Here is a 7,297-nt window from a genome sequence, read left to right as displayed (position 1 = left end):
TACTTTTTGCAAAAACAATCTTTCCGGAAAGGTTTAAAGTTGCTTTGACAAAAATGGCCAGACATAAGGGCAAAATGGTAAAAGGTGAATAAATATGGAGAAAGTAACTATTTTTACAAAAATGGCCCTTCAGCATTTCCCAGGAAGATTTTAAGGCTGTCTTGGCAAAACAGCTGGAACATGAGGGCCAGACAGTAAAAGGTGACCAAAATAGGCCTTTTTTTGAAAATTTTATGCTCCCTTTTTTTGAAACATGTGGGCTGAACCCGATGGAGGTTGCCTACGTATCTCACATTCGGTGAGAATCAAACCCGCGTAGTTCAGTAAAACAGGGTACTCTCCCCTTTTGTTTTTTTTAATGAAAATTAATCTTTACAACTCACACCAGACTACTACAAAATATATATATATATATATATATATATATATATATATATATATATATATATATATATATATATATATATATTTTAAAAAAGGTTTATTTGCACTAAACTAGGAGAATTATTCTCTTTTTTTTTCATTTTTAATACTTACACTATTTTTTTTAAAACCGGTCGACAATGCAAGTAAGCCTTCCAAATGATGTATCAAGTAGCACATACGTGAGCATGATGGTCTCAAAGAGGATACCTGTCTTATACGGACCCGACCCTTGTGCCGAGTTTCGCTAAGTCAAATGCACGTGATGCAAATAAAGCGAACTTACTAGGGATATCCGGGATGAGGCTTGTTCTTCTAGGTTTAGATCCTATTGGAGAAGGTATCTAGACTGGCTTACTCGAGCGGATAACTCGAGCCGAGGAGGGTCAATGTACCGGTAGCATTGCTTTCCGGCTTAACTGGTGGTGCTCCCCGCCTAAAACAGGTGTGACTAAAATTCTTCACCGGGTGACGAACACCTCGGCTATCTCAAAGAAAGCGGGCTATGTCAAGCAAATGCCCAATTTTTAATTTTAAAAAGACTCAGAGGGGGTGCGTGAGAAAACAGTTTATATGTACAGTTCAACAATATCAAAATGATAAAAAGCGAACAGGTATCACATTAGGCACAAATAAATCACAATATTTACAAAATTAATAAAGCCAAATAAAAAGTCAACATGTACAAGCTCGAATTCTTACGAATATCCCCAGCAGAGTCGCCAGAGCTGTCACACCCCTTTTCTACCCGTCAAAATAATAATAATAATATGTGTATGGGCCAAAGAGTTTTTCCAATTAAAGTGACAAAATTTGAATAGGGATTATTTTATTGTTCAGAGTCGCCGCTTAGAATTGATTTTTTCGGTGTTCCAAGTAACCATTTATTTGGATCCCTAGTCAAAGGAAGGTTTGACTCTATTTTAATCGGTCCGCAAAAATAATGTTCGGGTAAGGAATTCTGTTGAACGGGGAGAAGGTATAAGGCATTCCCCGAGTCCCATGGTTCTAGCACGGTCGCTTTATTGACTTAAACTTGGCTTGAATTAATTTTGGACAAACTCTGATGTGTATTATTTTCATGTTTTACCTATCCTCTTTTATCTCTTGATTATTAGAAAAAATTAAAGAATATTTTTGAATAATAAGATGTCATAACCACACTACGCAAGCGAATGCGTGATCGATGAAATTTATTATTTAGTCATAACGGCGTTACGCAAGCGAATCCGTAGTCATGACAGACGATTGTTAACACGTTATTTACTTTTGAAAATTTGCTGCAATTGTGTTGGAGGAAACATTAACCCTCTTTTTTCTATTGAATAAATTAACTTAAAATTGATGAAACTATTGAATATGACATAAAATTGATGAATTACTTGTTAAAAGTTAAGCGTCACGCTACACAAGTGAGTCCGTAAAGTTAAAGTGCACCTACTATTTGCCTAACGTTTAAATTAATTAAAGGGAAACTAGTTAATTAAAATAGTAGAAAAATTTGATATTATTATTATTTTTTCGAGCTTTATAGTTGGGAAAAATTATGCAAATAAATGTTGGACCAACTTTATCTATTTTAAAAGAAATGAGCCAACTTCTTGTTAAAACAAAATGGGCCAGCTTGTATGGAGCTTTTGGGCTGCTGGAATTTATTATTAAAATGGGCCAAGAAATGAATTTCAATTGGCCCGCTATATAGAAGAAAATGGGTAATTTTGTTGTTTAAAGGTAAATGGGCCAACTTTTATCTTTGTTTCAATAAGGCCCAAAGTTGATACAATTTTAGCTCTTTACTTAGTTTGAGTTCATGACCATTAAATACATAGTCACAATTGTATAAACGCCCACTTTACAAAAATAGCCATTTTCGCAAATCCGGCAAAATGGCCAGTTTCACAAAGATATTATCATAACATTCCTAGAAGCATATGTTGGAAGTGAAATTTTAGCAACTAAAACGAACTCATGCTATGTGTTATACACCTAAAGTCATTCATGGCATACTTAGCATTGTTACTCGGATATAATAGATTGAAAACATTCTTAAAAAATTCATAAATGACTTACATATCACATTTAAAAACTTACAACTCAATATTCAAGTATTATGAAGGACTATATTCACATTATCACATGCTTGATACATAACAATAACATACAAGCTCTTTTGTTATCAAACTATTCATCACATCAAACACATTTAAATGGTGCAGCATGTTCAAGTTGTTCCCATTGCTGAAAATACGTACATTACGAGTCTTAAAGGATTACCTGGTAGCAAAAGAATAAACAGTAGTCAACAACTAAAGCAACATAAAAATAGCAGCAAAACAGCAGCAAAACCAGCAGCAAATCCGTGTTAAAACAACCCGAAAACTTAGAGAGGAAACCCAGAAACGAACTCTAAAGAGGACTTATACTTTTTTTAAAAGTTTGCACTCTAAGATTTACTCCCAAAGCTCACCATTTCAGCTTACTTTTCATGTGTTCAACTGCTGAATTTTTTTGTTTTTGTGACAAAGCAATTATAAAAAATGCCCCCTGGAAGTGTGATGGAGTCCCCCTTATATATCAAAACAACCAGCTATTTCAAAAAATTAAAAATCAATCTTTTTGACAGATTTTTCTACAAAATCTGCTCTTAAATTCAAAAGGCCAGACTTTTTGGTTCAAATCTTGTCAAGTATTTCAAACAAATTTGCTCTCCACTATTCAAAGACAAACTTTTATTCAAACACTGTCCAAAGATCTACATTTTCTTAACAACAATTTGACCTTTGAGTGTTCTACTCAAAGAGTCTTCAGCAGCAAATAAACAACCCAACAAGTACCATGTACTCTTAAGTATTTTTCACTACCTCACTTTTATCATTACAAAACTATTTTACTGCTTTAACAAGTGCAAAAACAGAAAATTTAACAATTCAAACTTCAAAAACTAATGCTAAAATAATTAATAATAGACAAAATAAAATTTGAAAAATAAAAATAAAAATAAAAAATCAGCCATGAAAAAGAATAGGATTTTACCATTTTACAATTCAAGTGGCTGAAAAAATGGTGGTATGCCAAAAGAGGGTGTTCGGGGAGGTCGCCGGAATTTTGCCGGATTTTCAGGGTGAAATTGGCATCAATAGCTAGGTCTTGAGGAGCTCTATCCATTGATGTAGGTATTGTGGGGTCGTAGTGGTTGGAGCTTCAATAATTTGGGTAAAAAAGTGACGGGAAAGTTTCCTAGATCTAAGATTCAAGGAGTTTGAGGGATTTTTGAAGGATTTGGTTTGGAGATATGGAAAGAGGAAGTTGTGGAGATTACATGGTGTGAATTTGGAGGTGTGTAGAGGTGGTCCGCCGGCGGCGGCGATTTCCGGCCGGCGGCGGCAGCGGCTTGGGGGGAGAGAGAAGAGAGAGTGATGAGAGGGAAAGAAGAGAGAGGAAATAATGGGGAAATGGGGCAAATATTTGGGGATTTTAGGCTTTAAATACCTAGGATGAAGATCAAACTAGGACCGTTGGATTAAATCAAGATGGGTGGATGAGATTGAAGTCACTTAGCCAAAACGACGTAGTTTCAATACAAAACTACGTCGTTTTAAGCTCTTCTTGGCAGCCCCCTTTTGGACCGGGTTTGGGCTCTTTGGGCTCAAATTTTGGGCCAATTTTAGCACAATTTTAATTAAATTACACTAGCCCAAACCCTACCTCATTTATCAAACTATTACTCAACTCTTACAACCTATACATACACAAATAAGAACAAACACACACACACACACACATATATTATATATATATAAGGCAAAAATTAGGCATTTACAGGCTTTGCAATTGTGAAGTGAACAGGCCTGGGAAATGCGACAATAATGTTGCAAATGTGAACCAGGCCTGGGCATGCCATCCTCACAAATGCGATGTTTTGGCCGGAATTGCGAGGCCCCTTATGTTGCAAATGCGACATTTTCAACGCAAATGCGAAGGCAACAGAAGGGTTCACCAATTGCGATATCTGTGGCCTGTTAGTTGAGATTTCAGACGAGATTTTCATCATTTTTCAAATTCTCTCAAATCCTAAACATCCTTAGGCGATTTTCCAAAGACCTAAACTTCTCCAAATCATAGGTAAGTAATTTCTAACTCATCTTCTTCAATCTAATTCATCTTTTCACATGATTTTACTTCAAAAACTAGGATTTTCATGGGAAAATTGGGCGTTCTTGGGTAGAAGTTAGGATTTTTGAATTTTGGGGAATTGGACCTCCATTTGATGTCGGATTTCAAAACCAATTGCATATTTGAGTTCATGGGTGAATGGGTAATCGGGGTTTGGTTCAAACTTCGAGTTTTGACTAAGCGGGCTCGAGGTCAGTTTTTGACTTTTGGGGAATACATTTGGAAATCTATATTTATGCATTAGAATTGGTTTATTTAGAATTTATTGATGTTATTAAGTAATTTATGACTAGATACAAGCAGATTAGAAGTGGAACCGAGAGGTAAAACGGTAATTGAGGCTTGATTTTGTCCATGGAATTGAGGTAAGTGTTTGGCCTAACCTTAGCTTAAGGAAATAGGTGTTGTGGTCTTATTTGATACGTGTTAGTGTTGAGTACGACGTATAGGTGTGGTGACAAGTATCTATACGTTGGTGTCAAGCATGCCCTTGAGTCTTATACCATTATTGTTATGACTATTATTATGTATTGTCCATGCTTAAATTGATGATTATCCATGTTGAACAACACTTATGATATTTCTTGGTAATTGACTATTGTTTAGTATTGACTCAATTTGAGACTTATTATGTGAAGTTAATTATTGAAACGAGTTTGGTTATAGTTGTTTCCCTTGCCGGGACGTTATTGATTCCATTGTTGATTCCCTTGCCAGGATGTTATTATTTCTATTATTGATTCCCTTGCCGGGAAGTTATTATTTCTATTGGTTGGGTGAGAAAGAGTGTAAAGCACGAAGGGCGATGTTGTGCATGATATTGTGAGTGAGTGTTAATGCACGAAGGGTGATGACGTGCATAATATTGTGAGAGTTAATGCACAAAGGGTGATGTCGTGCCGATATTGTGAGAGTTAATGCATGAAGAGTGATGTCGTGCCATGATTTGAGAGTTAATGCACGAAGGGTGATGCCGTGCCATGATTATGAAAGTTAATGCACGAAGAGTGATGTCGTGCCGTTTCTGTTGTTCTTTATGGTGAGAATGAGAGTAAAAGCACGAAGGATGATGTCATGCACATGTTACTATTTCATTATTCCCGTTGTTACTAGTATGGTGCTCATTATTGCTTCTTTTTTGATTTACTGTCAGAATTTGATATTCCCTGTAGCATGTTCCTCCCCCCATCTTTTTCTGTTATTTCTTGTTATTATTGTACTGTTAGTATATGATTTAACTGCAGAGGTTTATATTGTTGTCATGTCCTAGCCTCGTCACTACTTCGCCGAGGTTAGGCTCGACACTTACTAGTGATACTGCACTCTGCACTTCCTGTGCAAATTTCGGTGCCAGATCCTATGAGTAGCTTGAGGTAGCTGCCTTCAGTCCAGGGAGACCAAGGTAGTTCGGCTGGCGTTCACAGAGCCCGAAGTTCTCCTATCCCGCTTTTGTTTCCTGCTGTCTCATATATTTCGAGAACAATTGTACTTCTTTTAGACTTGTATTTGTAGTAAATCTTAGTCATTCGTGGATTGAGACACCAGATTCTATGGGGTAGTTATGTACTTGCGTTGTGGCACTATTACTTTACTTCCGTATTTCTTAATTATTTTGCTTAGCTAATATCTGATTCTGTTTGATTAATAAAAATGGTGGTAAAAACGGTAATTGTTGGCTTGCCTAGCTTTCACGAGTAAGAGCCATCACGACTCCCGAAGATGGAGAAATCCGGGTCGATTAATAAAATGAATTGAGACATCATTGATATTCCTTAGGCAAAATGGCCTCGCCAAATAGCACAATGTAAGTAAATGCCGTCATTAGCCGGCTGAAATTCTCAATTTCAACATCCTATAAATATGTTCCTACCTAGATGCTGACCTTCAAACCATCAAGCTTAATAACATTCTACAACAAACAAAGAATCAAAATAGAGAAGCTTTCACGAGCAGTAGCTACAACAAATACTTACAAATGGCCTCGAAAGCTTTCTTGATTGCAATTGCTGTTGTTAGTATGATTGTTGCACCAACAATTGCAATTGAGCATTTGGTTGGGGATGATCAAGGTTGGAAGCTCAACTTTGACTACAAAGCATGGGCTGAGAGCAAAGAGTTCCATATTGGAGATAAGCTCAGTATGTTCTTATATTTTATGTATGACATGCTAGTAATGTATTGTTTCTCATGTTACTACTCCACTCTTTATTAACAGTTGCATGCAATTATCTCTTAGGCGACTTTGTAAAATAAAAGTTTTTCACTATCAATGCATGCAGTTTTACCTGTTGTAACAAGTTACTCTTGTTACCGAATATTACCTGCACTATATTTTTGAGTAACTTGGATAGTGCACGCTAAAAAATCTTTATATACTGTCATTGTTAGAAGTTAAACTCATTTAATTTTGGGATCATACTGAATATTATTATTGTGGTGCATACAGTTTTCAAGTACAAGGAAGGAGCACATAATGTGTTCAAAGCAGATCTAATATCTTTCCAAGACTGTGCACCAACAACTACTACTACATCCTTCCACACTGGAAATGATGTGATTGAGCTGACATCTCCCGGCAAGAAATGGGTACTTCTGCGGAATAATAGACCACTGCGATCAAGGGATGAAGGTTGCCATTAATGTTTTGCCCGAAGTGGGATCTCCTTTTATTGCACCTTCTAACTCCCTTGGCTCATTAGCT

The 7,297-nt window shown here is 36.3% G+C and overlaps 1 long non-coding RNA gene across 1 annotated transcript; it reads right to left on the bottom strand.

Annotated features, from left to right (window-relative positions):
* Positions 1 to 2,469: 2,469 nt before the first annotated feature.
* Positions 2,470 to 3,877, bottom strand: LOC104243214 (uncharacterized). Its single transcript, XR_011403151.1, has 2 exons — positions 3,457 to 3,877; positions 2,470 to 2,697 (listed from the first exon to the last, which is right to left on the bottom strand). It is a non-coding gene; the product is annotated as an uncharacterized lncRNA (long non-coding RNA).
* Positions 3,878 to 7,297: the final 3,420 nt, after the last annotated feature.

The sequence above is a fragment of the Nicotiana sylvestris genome, chromosome 10 (assembly GCF_000393655.2).
Source record: "Nicotiana sylvestris chromosome 10, ASM39365v2, whole genome shotgun sequence".
Lineage (NCBI taxonomy): Eukaryota > Viridiplantae > Streptophyta > Magnoliopsida > Solanales > Solanaceae > Nicotiana > Nicotiana sylvestris.
This window is presented reverse-complemented; position numbering and strand designations above follow the sequence as displayed.